The 15,584-nt window shown below is 38.2% G+C and overlaps 1 long non-coding RNA gene across 1 annotated transcript; it reads left to right on the top strand.

The window, feature by feature from the left end:
- The first annotated feature begins 10,906 nt into the window (after positions 1-10,906).
- Positions 10,907-14,018, top strand: LOC140007440 (uncharacterized). Its single transcript, XR_011814753.1, has 2 exons — positions 10,907-11,251; positions 13,794-14,018. It is a non-coding gene; the product is annotated as an uncharacterized lncRNA (long non-coding RNA).
- The last annotated feature ends 1,566 nt before the right edge of the window (positions 14,019-15,584 follow it).

Raw genomic sequence — 15,584 nt, 5'->3', positions numbered from 1 at the left:
TAAACTTTCTCGCTTTGCCCCAGAGCTGGTGTTAACGGAGTAGAAACGAATCCGTCGATTCGTTCAAGGTTTAAATGTGGAAATCCAAGAATCGCTAGCAGCTGCTCAATTGAACACGTTTAGCCAAGCGCTAGAAAAAGCACAGCGGATTGAGACTGCCAGAGGACAGGTTAAAGCCTTCCACGATCGGAAAATGAGGCAACCTAGCTCAAATGATTCCATGGTCGGACAAAGCTCGAAACGAGCCACCTGCCAAGATAAATAAAGGTACGGATGGTCCACGGCCTGCAGGGACCCCGAATAACTTTGTGCGGGGTCAGGTAGTGCAAGAGGGGCCGAGGAGTGTCCAGCGTGGAGGGGCAAGTACAGCCGCCAAGTCAACCTGTGGTTTCTGTGGGGGCAATCACACCGATGAAAATTGCTGGAAGAATAGTTCGGTACGCAAATGCTTCAAATGTGGTAGCACCGAACACCTGATTGCCCGGTGTCCTAAGATGAAAAAGGAAGGACTTAAGCCACCGACTGAAGGGACCACAACTAAGCCGTCAAATGCAGGGGACAATCAACCTAAAGGGCCAGCAAGGGTGTATGCAATGGGTCAACAGGAGGCGATTGACCTTTCGGCAGGTCTTGAAGGTACGCTTTGACCAACGAATTAATTTCGAGAACGAAATTGTCCTAAGTGGGGGAGATTGTGAGGCCCCAGTCCGTTCGTAAGTCGATATTAGGGTTATTTGATATTCGGTATGAAAAAAAAATTAGGGTTTTATGGCTAGGAAGGAAACCCTAATTCGGTTAAGTTTGAAAATCCTAGTTTACGTATTATTATTATAAGGTTCAAGCTATAATTTATATTCGGTATTCTAGTGTGTGCCTTGATATAAGTAAATATAGGATTTGTTTTAATTACAAAGATTTAGTAAGTTTGAATGATTAGCAAACCTTTAGTGTTCCAATTTATTAGAAAGCTTAAGTGGGGATTAAAAAAAAATCCTAATTTTGCCTAAGTTATAAAAGTTATTATTTGATTGTTTTAATTATGGGAATGGTATGTTTAAGTATAAGTGATTAAGATGAGGAAGCGATTAGTAAAGTGATTAAGTGTGATTACATGTTTTAAATGAGATTAAGTTATGACTTATGGAGTTAATTGAAATGGTATCAAATGTTTTTGGGCAAGAGTAGAATTAAAGTTAGGTTGAAGTGCAAGGGGCTTAAAGGCAAATAAAGCATCTTTTTTGTGATTGGTTGGCCTAAAATATCTCTTGTGTCTTCTTTGACTTATTTACCTCTTAGTCTTATAAGACAATTAGAAGAAATCAAAGTAAAAATTTAAGAGCAAAAAGAGAGAGAGGGGCCGAAATTCCTTGAGAGCAAGGGAGAGAGTTTTCCTTCAAAAATCTTCAATTTCTAGCTTGCATCTTGTCTTGGGAGCTTGGAGCAACCACTTAAGAGCTTGATTGTTTAAGTTTATCATCTACTAAACTCACTTGAAGGTATGCTATCTTCTTTGAAAGATTAATTTTGGGGCTTTAATCTCTAAGATATGAAAATGATGTATTATGTTATGATTATGGATTTGTATGGTGAATATGAGGTTTATATTGAAGTTTCATGGTTTAATTATGATGGAGATGTTGCTGAAATTTTGATTTAAGATTAAGAGAATTAGGGCTTTTTATTTTAATGCTTTCCTTACTTGTTTTAGTTGAGAAATGGACTTGTAGTGGTTATGTTTGATGAATTGCCTCATGTGATTGGTTGGTTACTTGCAGAAATCTGATTTGGGTTAAGAAACCCTAGACTCCATTAGGCTAATGTAGCTTAGCTTATGGTTAGTGAGATAGGGTTTGGTTAGTGAGAGGTTGGATTAAGTTCATTTGTGCAAATGAAATTTGGTTAGGGATTGTGGTTGATGTTTGTTAAATTTGGACTGATTTGGGAAGGGAATTTCGGACCAATTAAGAACTGAGATACATAAGGTTATTTGGTATCAAAATGGATGGAAATCTGGTATAAGAATCGTAGGAACGGACCGTGCGACTTCGGCGCGCGATAACGGTAAAACTGGGAAAAACAGGACAGTTTAACGACTGAACTTCAGCTTCATTTTTCTTAATGCTATGTATGGATTTAAGAATTCCTCAAAACATGAAAGTCGTAGCCCCTTAGGTCTTGAATATGCCTGTAAAATTTCAGGTTAAACGGATTAGTATATCCTGAGTTATAGATGAAATACTCTGACCTGTTTTGACTGTCAAATTCTGTTACGTTTTTGGAAAGTTTTTGACCGTGACTTTTCGATTTTGATAGAGTACGATCTGGGTGTCGACTTCTTCATAAGAAATGTAGATCTTGGTCACAGCTTCGAAACACTATAAATTTCTTCAAAATCCGAGTCCCGTAGGTCCAGTTATGATCGAAATAAGAATGCATGTCAGAACTGTTTTTATATCCGGACAGTTTACAACTGGAACTTTGGCTTCACATTTGACTAGGTTACAAGCTGTTTGGGCTTGCGACCAAAACACCAAACTTATAGCCCTATATCAGAGCTTTCTAACGCCCTTGGAATTTCATGAATCGGATTTATAAAACCTGAGATATAGCCGAGCAAATAAGGCCTGCCCGTGAAAATGACCATTTTCTGGTCAGATCTGTTTTGGTCCTGATGACCAATTTCCGTTCCGAATTTGGATTTCTGACCTTCATGGAAGTTGTTCCATTTGGAATGAACCATCTAACTGCCAATTTTCAGCTCTTTTGACCATGTGTAGCATAGAAAACAGTTTGCACTCAAAACTGACCATTTGTGCATTGGCCAGATTTCGTAAGTGATTGTGTTTGGTTCATTTGGGACTGAAGCCTCCAGTTTCAGTTCTGGATGTCTTCATAACAGTTGTTGTTCATCCTTTAAGCTTCAATATGGCATCTCATACGCCTTAATCCGATATTCGTAGCTCAACTTATGATTAAAATAGAAACGAGTGTCAAATCTGTCGTTTCCGCTAACGGCCGTTTCCGTTTCTGTCCGTCATATTTACATGCACGCGTGTTGTTTTTGCCGTTTTGCTTGTTTTACGCACGATAGTAGCCGTTTGCGATATTATGTGACACAATCTCCTATTTCAGACGGTGGTGAGATGGGTGGAACTGGTGGGGCCCACTACTAGCTGTTCATTTCGATCCGACTTCGTAATTTTGCTATTTCAGTTCTGAGTAAGTATTCAGGCCAGTTTGGTGTGTTTTCTTTGCTATGTGTTTGAGATGTGTGAAAAGGGTACTTAGACGAGGGTGTACTTTATCGCGCTCGACCTAAACCCTAATTTGAATGTATAATTGTACTTGGCATATGTATATGAACCTTTTGGAACCAAAACCCTTGAGCTTGTGGCTCGGGGCGACTTTCGAGTAAAGTTTGTGAAGTTTGCAAAGTTTGTGAGTTCGTGGGCCCGATCTAAGACCTGTGTGGACTATTCGAGCCGGTTAGGGCTTGGTCGAAGTCAGTCCAACTTAGTCTTAGGTCACCAAGTTTGTAGGTTCATGTTATGAACCAATTTTGTGAATCCGGTTCACCGAGAAGGTGACCAAGTTTGTGAACCGAGCTTGCGCAGCAAGTTCAATTTCGTTCGCTCGAGCAAGTTTGTGAGGTGACTGGCCAGTGAGGGTGATAAGGTGCTCGGTGGGTGTACAAGTGGGGTTCTACGGACTATTATTTGCGGTCGACGGAGTGTCGGCAGGAGATCATACATGGCACATGAATTGGCTTTGGAGCCACCCGTATCCTTATTATATGGTGTTGTTCTTTTCTGCTTTTGCTTTACTCTTATTGTGTGATAGTTGCTACGTGAATTTATGCTTTCGCCCCTGTTTACTTACTAAGCATTCAACTTACCCCTTTTCTTTTGTTTTCCTTAGCAGGGGCCGACGCGGGGATTTTGGCACTTACACTAGTATAGTTAAGTTTGTTTGTAATAGTTGGACAATTAGAATGTTTGTATTAGTTTTGGTAGGTTGTGTAAGGACCCTCTTTAGGGTCTACCTTTTACTTTTGGTTGTAGTTATAAGAGTGTAATAGTGGATGGTCAGATACTTTTGGGAGATGTAAATAAGTACTCTTTTGATTTTTTTTTGTTTTATTGCGTTAAGTTTTGAGTCCTGGCGCGAGCTAGGCAGACGGCCTGCTGATACCCTCGGGTTCGCCTTTGGGAGAAGTGGGGTCGTCACATATTGTGACAGTCCCACCTCTCCCTAAGGCGAACCAAAGGGTTCAGCGGACCGCCTGCCCAGTTCTCGCCGGGACTCAGTCATTCACTTCCATCCTCAATCAAAACCAGAACAAACCCATAAGAATAAACATAACAACGATCCAAAACTTAAACGAAACTTATATACATTGCTATCTCAAAAGGAAGTACAACCGTCGAATATACAAAGGTTCTCAATTCACCATACAACCAACCCGTGCCAAGCACTAGGGCGAGAACCATTATAGAAACCAAGAGCTAGACCAAGCTAGTCTATACAGAGCTCTTGTCCTTGCTCTCCTTCCTCTGTTAAGGAAAACAAAACTAAAAGGATGAGCTAAAAACTCAGTGAGGTTCCGAACACAAAATCAAACAATCAATCCACTACATTAAACATAGAGCATCAATAACTCAGGAAATATTTAAAATGGAAAGCTATAATAACACATTCATTAAAAGGATACGGGCTCACAAGGAGCCATTCGTTCGTTCATTCATTCGTTCTCCTGTCATTTCCCCTTATTCCTCCAATCATTTGAAAATGCATTTTTGTAAGTAAAACTCTCGTTCGTTCATTCATTTCATTCACCCCCTTCTTGGATGTTGGCCAGGCTCCACCAGAATTCAAGGTAATACTCGAGTATACCACTTTTACACCCAGGGTCACCATATCGCCCGACCGAGTCCACTTCTGGCTCGAGACGATCGGTAACGAAGGGCAGGGCCCAATTCAACCAAAAGGCTTACATCATGCACAACTAACGTTTCAATCATTAAATCATTGAAATTTCACATTCATTTAGGTCGAGTGCGATAAAGTACACACTCGCCTAGAAAACTCGTTTAAAAATCATTGAGAGCACTTAACACGTTATCAAAAAATAACACAAATCATGAAGTCAAGGAAAATATAACAAACAGGGAACACTCACCTATTTACGCAAAATAACGACCAAAATATCCTTCCGGACAATACCCTCAGTCACCGATGAAACCTAAGATTAAGCAAGAGAGAATATTACAATCTATCTAGCAAAAGTTAGGTCGATCAAAGAAATCCAAAATACCAGGTATACACATGATTTTTGGGATGAAAAGTGTAAATTTAAACCAAGGAATACGGGAAACCAAAAGTTTTCCAAATCAAACACAAAACCTACATATATTTAAGTAGATATTATATAACAAGTATCTTGGTGAAAATCATGTGAAAAAGGAGGACAAAATACCTTAATTTCACACTTAAAATCTCAGTTGAGAGTAGTTTTCTCGTGGCCGAGAAAACCCTAATTCATACCTCTTTATTTTGGTAAGAACTAAATAAACATTTGAAGTTTCAAATTGAAGAGGTATCATGTTTTAAAATGGTTAAAACTGTCATGATATTACCAAGTGAAAATATATAAGTTCATATAGAAGAGTAGCTCCTCGAACCACCTTCGAGAGAACTAACATAACGACATACACCCAACTCGGTATAAAATCGCATTCCCAAAAGTCATTTTTACTCACTCAATTTACAAGAGAATAAATGGACAACATTTCCCCTTAATTTCCTTATTTTCCATCCTACAAACAAACACCAACTGACATCCCAAATCAAATACAATTTCACATACAAATCATAGTCGATAAAACACCTTTTGGTATAACAACCACAACCGAAGCTATACTTATCGGATGGAAACGAATCTTATGGTGTTTCGAAGCCAAGACATATACCTACATTTCTTATGAAGACCTCCAAAGCCAAATCATGCATTTTCATGGTCAAAAATGGAAAACTCCACGAAAACAGAAAGCTGGGCGTGAAACAGGCTCATGGGCAGTCAAGGGTATTTCAGTCATTTCACAGGCTACATTACTACAATTGAGCTGAAAATTTACAGGCAGATTGCTAACGCAATTGCCTACAACTTTCATGTTTTGAGCAAAGACTGATTCAGTCCCTAACATGGTCAAACGTACAGTGCCAAAAACAGGACAGATTAAACCCTAAAACTGAAATTTGACTACACAAACTGAAATTTTCATAGGAAATCACATCTAGCGTATACAAGCTTCACTTCACACACAACAAGGCTATCAATCCATGGCATATGCTTAAGCATCAAATAAGGGCAGAAAATTCCCATAAAATTGAAAAATTACCATAATACTACTTTAAACCATGAAATCTTCCACAAAACTACCTATTTAACAACTATAAACCACTACTATGCAATTATAAGAAATAAAGAGAGGTTTTCTTGGAAACTTACCTTAGAACACTAGAAAGATGGTAACTTAGTATCTTTCCTCCCAAATTGACTCCACTAAAACTTTTAATCCTTCCTAGCAAGAAGTTTTTATGGAGTAATTTACAATTTTGATGGTTGGAAATCAAGATTGGAGAAAGAAATTGATGTGCAAGATGATGGATTTTCTCTCTTCTCTCCTCTCTATGGTTCGGCCAAGCAAGCAAAAGAATGAAGGAAATTTTGGTCAATTTTGATGTTTAGTAAAGGTAAAGAAGGTTTGGTCAAAATCCACACCTAATAGGTTCATGACACTTGGCTCCTTTAATGTTTAAGCTTATCTTCTTGTCTCTCCATGTTAATTAATCTAGCTAACCTCTATTTGTCTCCTAGCACCTTGTAAAATAATATCACTTAATACAAAACTCCAATGAGTTGTCAAAAATATATTGCACTTAGCGCACTAGCGGGTCCCACGTCCATAATACAATTCAAATTTAATATGAACTAACTTAAACTAGGAAAATAAATTGAAAACTCTACTCACTTACAAAATTATCTGGAAAATCAATATAATAGGGTATAATGAAGAAAATGTGTGAGGACTAGCAAATTCCTTGTATTTTTCCTCAAAAATACCCTTTTGTTTGAAAATTAGTATTTATCAAAGGCCACTACCCAAATATTTCACATTAAGTGTAGATAAACCTAGAAAATAGGGTTTTACGCTTCGGTTTCAAGTTTGGAGCGAAATTAGGGTTTTCGCGATTTTTCGCCGGATGAATTTTCGGTACAGAGTAAGAATTAAATTTGGGGATTAAAAGTGACTTTTAAGTGAGAAATAATATGTGACTAGTGGCAATGATATAAGGTTAGTGAATGGGAAGTAAAAACCCTAGTACGTGAGTTTTTAAGAAAAACGGCGCGAACCGGCGGGTCCCGCGCACTACCGATTGAACGCACTGCTTGACCACCATTTTCCTTACCAAACAAATTTATTGAACTTGAGCAAAATATCTTCTCTCTTGGCAACAAGCTTGACCGAATGTGAGGCTAGGAAATAACAAGAGAAAGAGAAAAGAAAGAAAGGTGGTGGTGGCGACACTTGTCGCCACCTTAAGGCTTCTTGACCCAAGACAATTATCATCCATTTAAGCACCAAAATTCAGCATTTTACCCATTATTTCTGCTGCTGCTGGCTGAGAGAGAGAAGAGGGAAAACATTTCATTTCATCTTCAATCCAACAACTTAGGAAGAAATCAAACAAAATAAACCGATTAAACTTGTTCTTGAGTGACTAGTTAGTGAGTTGTGGTGAGTTTTTGAAGGAGAAAACTTGGGCTACTCTTAGTGACCTCTAGTCAAGGTAAGAGAGCTTATCTCTCCAAGTTTTACTTTCAATCTTGTGAAATTAAGCTTAGCAACTTGATTTTGTGGTGGAATCATGGATGATTATCATGTTTAGTAGTTTTCCCCTTTTTATTTCATGAACTAGGATTTGGGGAAATTCTGCCCAATTTGTTGTATGATGCTTATATGTTGCAATTGAAGTGTTATAAGGTGTTGTGGTAGGGATTAGACCAAGAAATTAAGGAAAGTTGCACTAGAAACTCAAAATTCCAGAATCTGGAAAATTTCCCCAACTTTCTGTCCGAATTTATATCTGTATGTTAGAGGTCGATTTGGCCTTAGGTCAAAGAAGCAAAGTTGTCGATAATGGCATTTTATAGGTGCCTACAAATTTTCAGCTCAATTGGAGCAACTTAGGACATGAAAAGTCCAAAATACCCTTACTGTTTTAAGTATTTCCTAAGCAGTCCGTGTGATCAGTTAAGTCCAGTTTATCCCATTTTTTGACTAGGATCCATTCTGATTTAGTGTTTTGCCCAAACATGAAAGTTGTAGCATTCTGAATTAGCTTTCAAATTCCTCTGAGACCACCTGATTCGGACTTGTGTACTCTGAGTTATGTCCATTATAGTGTTCTACGTTTAAACAGCCGACGAATTGGTTTCTGGTTTAGTAATTTGAGAATTTGACTAAGTTACATTAGGAACTGGACTAAGTGACCTTCATGAATGTTGTAGCTCTGTGTCTTAGATTGGAAACGGCATAGGTTTCGTCTCAATCCGATAAGCGTAGCTTCGGATATGTTATTTCCGCATTCATATGTCAAATCTGTCTTGTGCTAAGTTGAATTTCTGCACTTGTGATTGTTGTAATTCTTATTCTTATGATATTGTGAGCCTATGGAACGGCTCTTGACTTGAATTGCTTATGTGTGATGTTGGGTTGTGGTTGAGGAAAAATAATGAAGCCAAAATGGTTGGAAAATTAGGTAAACACAAAGGGCGTGCTGCCCAAATTTTCGCTCGAGGACTAGGTTTCTATTTGAACTTGTATACTTTTGTTTGGCCAATACCATGACCGGTTTTCTATTTTAAAACATGATTTTTCATCCTGGGGTTCAAACAACCCTCTTCTTACTTGAAAGTCATCTTTACACGTTTTACTCCTAATTAGTCGGGTTTCTTTGTTTCCCTTAAATGTTTTGCTCGATAAACTGTAATATGTTCTCTTGTTCAACCTTAGGTTTCATTGGTGATTAAGGGTAATATCCGGAAGGATATTTTACACGATATTTTGCATTTCTAGGTGAGTGTTCCTTATTTGATTCTATGGCTTGTTGTTATCATTTGCTAATGTGTTAAGTGCTTTTAATGATTTCCAAAACGAGCTTTCTAGGCGAGTGTGTACTTTATCGCACTCGACCTAAATAACTGTGCAATTTTCAAGGATTTAATGATTGAAATGTTACTTGTGCATGAATGTAAGCCTTTTGGACTGAACTGGCCATTGCCCCTTGTTACCGGTCGTCTCGAGCCAGAAGCGGACTCGGTCGGACGATTAGGGACTTGGGTGAACGTTTGGTATACTCGAGTATTACCCTGTAGATTGGTGGAGACTGGCCAACGGCCAGGACGGGGGTGAATGAATGAATGAATGAATGAACGAACGAACGAGGGTTTATTGATAAACGAAAAATGCATTTTCAAATGATTGGAGGAATAAGGGGAAATGTCAGGAGAACGAATGAACGAAATAACGAATTGCTCCTTGTGAGCCGTATCCTTTTAATGAATGTGTTACTATCGCTTTCCATTGTAAATGTTTCTTGAATTATTGATACTCCATGTTTAATGTATTGGATTGATTATCTGATTATGTGTTCGGAACCTCACTGGGCTTTTAGCTCATTCCTTTAGTTTTGTTTTCCTTACAGGGGAAGGCGAGCGAGGACGTGAGCTTGAGATAGACTAGCCAATCTAGTTTTGTTTCTTTTGTTTCTTTTGTAGTGGTTCTCGCCTAGTGCTTGGCACGGGCTGGACGTATGAAGGATTGAGAACCCTTGTATATTTGATGTTTATATTCTCTTTTGGGTTGGCAATGTATATAAGTTTCGCTTTAAGTTTGGACCAATGCCCTATTTATTCTTGTGATTTATTTCAATTTTTAATTGAGAACTGTAGCGAACGACTGAGTCCCGGCGAGAGCTGGGCAGGCGGCCCGCCGAACCCTCTGGTACGCCTTAGGGGGAGGTGGGATCGTCACAAGTGGTATCAGAGTTTAGGCTTCAGATCTCTGTAGTGTATCCTAGATTAAAGATTAGGATACCGGACTGTGGGATTTGATTGGACTTGAAAGTTAAGTGATTGAGGGATAAAACATATAGCTGCTTCGCGTGGTTTCTACGTGGAGTGACCCTGGACTAAGTGGTGAAAAAGTATGAGGGACTAAGTGAAGCTATGAATTACGAATGTTATAGGCCTTAAATCTTTCTCATGGTATCTGAAGACCATAGATAGGTATGTCAGGTAGGAATTCCGATTGCAGATAGTTTACTCTTGAGACTGCAGCTCGAGATGTGAGGACTCGCAAAAACTATTATTTTATGCCTAATTTATGGCTTAATAAATTATTTAATTGGATTTTTATTTCCAAGGAATATTTTCTAGTCTTATGAGACCTAAACGCATGATAATATAACTTCGTTATATTTTTTTTTTTAAATGATTCGTTTCGAAAATTAACTTCCTAGAGCGCGTTTAGTAAAAATAGTGAATAGTACTTGGAGATTTTATCCGCGTAGTAGCCGATAAGCTTGGAATATTGGGGGCTTGTACTATGGTCCTAAAATAGGTAATTTTATGAATAAATATTCAAGTGATAGTTAGTAGTGCAATCGTTATAAGAATTTTTCGAAAGTTTCGCGTTATAGCGTTAAATTTGACGGTACGCGTTTTCACACGCGCGACTTCAATTGAAGGACTTTAGACCCTTATTTCGGGACAATTAAGAGTGAATAATAATTACAAGAATGTATATGCCTTGGAGGTTTAGTGCACTAGTGAACCAAACGCGCGAGAAAGATCGAGTCCAAACGCACCCTAAATTGCACTATTTCAAGTTGACTTTGAGGTGCATTTTGCACCACACAAAGAATCTTCCTTTGGAAGCCAATTGCATCAGCACTCTCTCTCTCTTCACCTCACTTGGCCGAACAACAAGAAGGAGAAGAGCTCTCCATTGTCTTCATTTTTCATCTTCAATCCATGCACCAAAATCCACCCAAATCACACCAAACTTGGAGATCTCTTAGCAAACCACTTGGAGACTACATCTAGCTAAGGAGGAAGGGAGCTTTCACGATTTCTTTGGAGCTTCAAGAGGGCCGAAAATTCTGACCTTGCAAACCAAAGGAGTAGGTAATGATCAACCCATGGATTCTTATCTTTTGGAGATTATATGACAAGATTAAGTTCATGCATGCACTTAGTTACTTGTTTATGGTGTAAAAATGTGATTGTGGGCTCTTGGAATTCCCACACTTGGGTTGTTGTTGCTGATGTGATGATTAATGGTGATTATATTGTTGGTTTAGTGATTATAATGATGCATTAGTGATGGGTAATTAGTGGAAACTTCTTTGGGTGTAAGAGGCTAAAACTTCCGATTTTGCCCCTGCTATGTTCGGCCATTTCCAGGCCAAATTTTAATGGTTTAATGGCTTGAATTGGATGTTTATAGGATGTATTAGATGTGTGAAAATTTTCATTGGAAAATATTGAGGTTTGATGGAGCAAATGAATTTTTTTTTTCGAAACCAGCAAATCTGGAAACTGATTCGCGTATGTCTCTGACCAGCAGTAGTATTTTGGCTATAACTCTGTCCTCGGATGTCGAAATCATGTGCCGTCGGTGGCGTTTGAAACTAGACATTCCTAGCTTTAATTTGGTATATAATGTACGTTCTGATTCTTTGTGACCAAGCCGAACCAAATGTTTTAAGCTCGCTGTCCTGTTGCTCTGTTCATCTGGAATGAAGTGTTCAGGCAGCAACTTGATGCCCAAATTTGAACCAGATGGGCGCCGAATTTGGAAATGATTTCTTCTGTGATATTTTAGTCCTATGAATGTACTTTCCAACGGCATAAGCCATGCTCATTTCGAGCTATAATGACTGAGTTGTGACTGAAACATGTGGACTGCTCTGTTTTGGAAAAACCCTAATGTTGGACTGGTTTGGAACCAAATCTTGGAGTGAACTTGTTAGTTGATGTTTTTGATATTAAACACTTACCAAAGTTATTATGGGTGTATCTTAGACCCTTATTTTACAAATGAACCATGGTTGGATAACCTTCTTGGTTAAACGATTGGAAATTTGGAAAATGAAAGTCAAAGGCAGAATGCCTTAGGAATTTTCTTGAACTTCGGTTGGCTCATTAACTACCTTGCCGAAGGTATTTTTCCCCGAAATTCGATAGAGAGATACTTTCCATATAGTATTGAAATACTGCCAATTTTGGTGCCGATTCAAGTTCGTTTCGATACCCAATTGAATTACTAAAGTTAGAGGTTCAAATCTGGAAAATCCTCATCCAGTCTTGAATTTGCTCAACTTCGGGCTACCGTATCTCGGTGCTCGAAACTCCGATTTTTGATCCTCTTGTTTTGTCCTACACTTCACTTGCAACACTAATTGAGCTGAAAATTTCAGAGGCCGGTTTGCAACGTGCGAATCGTGCCGAATTTTCAAAGTTGGCCGAAATCCAACTTAATTCTGCCTTGTAAACTGAAGCTGCGTCTTCAAGCCCATTTTTGATCACTTTCCACTTCGATTCATGGAAAAGTGTCTTCTAGGAACTTATAGTACTCTCTAAGAGGTTTCTAACGGTATAAAGTTTTCCAATTCTTGACTTATACCGAGCGAGTTATGATTTTTCAAAGATTCATCATAAAACTGGAAAATTTTCCAATTTCAAAGAAATAGAGTTTTTCAAAAACTCTTTATTCTTTTGATGTTCTTAAACGTTTTGTTTACGATTTTCATGATCAAAACTCAAATAATATTGTACATGATAAAAGGCAAGTTGAACCTCGATTTACGTGTAATTGAGGTTCCTTTTTGCGAAATAATCCTTAGATTGTACTAATGTACAATCTTCTTGATAAGTGGGTTAATTGTATGATTATTCGCTATTAAATTGCCAGGCGCGCAAGGAGACCTTCAAGAGGATCTCACCGCGGACACTTGAACTCCCAGAAAATAATTCTTATTGAATTGCTCGGTGAGTGTCAAGTGTATGAATTTGATACTTGCTTATTTGTGATACTTGTTGGGAGTTTTAAAAATAAGGGCGGGTGCGTACTTTATCGCACTCGTTCTAATTTCAAATGAATGAATGAATGAATGAAATGTATTGAATGAATGAATGAAATGCAATGTCATGTCATGAATGCTTGTGTCGTTGGAGTGAATCTCCTCGACTACCAAATGAATGGGGGACGCCCAAACTCATAGGCCGTCCTTAGACTCGAGCCGGCAATGGGCTTGGTCGGGAACTTGGGCGAGCCATGAGATTATAAGCTCGACCTAATAAGAGGTCTTGCTTGGCATACTCGTCGAGTATCGCCCTAAAAATAGACTTGTGGGCCCTTGGGGTGTACGGTGGACGGAGGGAAGAAAGTGGTGATCTACGGAAATGGAAATACCGACCCGGTTGACAGGAGGGTCAATGCGGGAAAGTATACGAATGACATCGACAGATCGAGTGGAACTTAGCTCCTGAGAGCTACTATATCCTTGAATTGTTTCTGATTACTTTTTCCTGTTTGATAGATTGATTATTGAAAAGACATGGCTTTACTTATTAAAGTTGGGATTGTTATTTGATTACGTGCTTGCATGTGTGTTCTTGGCCTCACGAGCGTTAGCTCACCCTATAGTTTTGTTTTCCTTAACAGGACCGACTCTTGGAGAAATATGGAGAAACCATCCGTTGAATTTTGTTAAGACTCCTGTTATATATATTTTGACTAGGCCCTGGTTTGGGTTGTACTTTTGGAAATTGTAAACTTGAAAAGTTTGGGCCCTGATGTGTACTTTGAATTTAAGTCGTTTCATGATTTACCGATGTACTGGTTATACATTAAGTGACTTATTAAGTTGAACGCTTCCGCATTATTGTATTCATGTTGCTCTCATCGAAGTGTTTAGTTCGGTTTGAATTTGGATGGAATTGCTTGAGTCCTGGCGTGAGTTGGGCAGGCGTCCGCGGATACCCTTTGGTCCGCCTTAGGGAGATGTGGGGCGTCACAGTTGGTATCAGAGCTTAGGCTTCAGATCTCTGTAGCGTATCCTAGGCTTAAAGTTTAGGATGCTTGACTGTGGGATTAATTTGGATATTATGTGACAAGGATCTATTGTATCTTAGGGGTTAAAAAAATATATTATTTGGGAGTTCTTATTTGGGACTTGCAGAAGAAACTGAGGAATTAGGTGATGTTATATTGAAGGAAGATATGGGATGAGAGATTTGTAGTGAAAGATTGGATGAATTTGAATTATCATTATATTTGTAAGTGTGGAAAGAATTGAGATAATTATTAGTACTGGCTATGGAGGGTAAGAGACCGAGATTTGATAGTCGAACTCCATGTGTGATGATTTTGAACCAAGATAAAAGTACAAAGGAATAAAATGTATTTTCCGCCCACATATCTTCTAAAGATATTCTGCTTTGAAAATTTAAAGAAAAACTAGGATGTACTAGTTTTATTTGTAAGCAATGAGTGGAAGTAAGATATATATATATGCTTTAAATATGTGTAATTTTCCGATTTTGGTAAAAGGGTGAGTTTTACTTGAATTTCACATTTGAAAATTTGTGAATAACTAATGAGTGGTTGAACTTTGTGTATGATGGGTTAATACAAGATTAACATTTTCTAAACTAAGTTTTCCCCCTTGATTGTATATTGGTGTAATCTCACACTTGAATTTGTCCATGCTTTACACGAAGAAAAATATATATATATATCCTGAGTTTTCGAAAGAATGGCAAGCTTATGTTTAATAATGTGAATCCTGAACTTGATAAGATTTTTGATTACTTGAAATACTCTTCTTATGTTTTAAAATTCTTGACTTTCAAGAAGAGTGAGCCAATTTTAAATGTACGGACTGAGGCAACTTTGAGATATAGAGAGCAACTGCATTCAAGAGTACAAGTTAGTGTGAATTGATTTGGTTTCCATTTGACACGTAAGGTTGTAAGTTGTACTTATTCTTGGGTTTGAACTTGGAGCTTGAAACTTTAATTACAAAACCTTAAGACTGGTTATTTTTGGAGATAATGGTGTTCCGACTGGTGGCTGGTTATTAAAGATTTTGAACTTCGAATGGATAATCTTGGTTTTAGCTTGTGTTATGGCTTTATTGGATCTAATTTCGTAAAGGCGTGTGATCTGATTGAAATTAGTGATGTCTGGACCCTTTGGTTTAACTATGGACCTAGAAAGGGGTAGTGCACGCTGTGAGGCCTTTTGTATCCTGCTTGTATGTACTTCTATACTTTTGTGGCACTTAATTGCCTATGTGCAATATTGGACATATTGGTCTTGTTTTGTAACTTCTAACCGTGCCATAACTTTTGATACATGTAATGAATCATGACCTGATTTTAAATGTGTTTGCAACTTGTATACGCAATGTGCTCTTTATGCTTAGTTATGCCTTTTCCTGTGCTTATAGAC

The sequence above is a fragment of the Coffea arabica genome, chromosome 5c, assembly GCF_036785885.1.
Source record: "Coffea arabica cultivar ET-39 chromosome 5c, Coffea Arabica ET-39 HiFi, whole genome shotgun sequence".
In the NCBI taxonomy this organism is placed as follows: Eukaryota; Viridiplantae; Streptophyta; class Magnoliopsida; order Gentianales; family Rubiaceae; genus Coffea; species Coffea arabica.
Note: the sequence above shows the minus strand (reverse complement) of the source record. Positions and strands in the feature narration are given on the sequence as shown.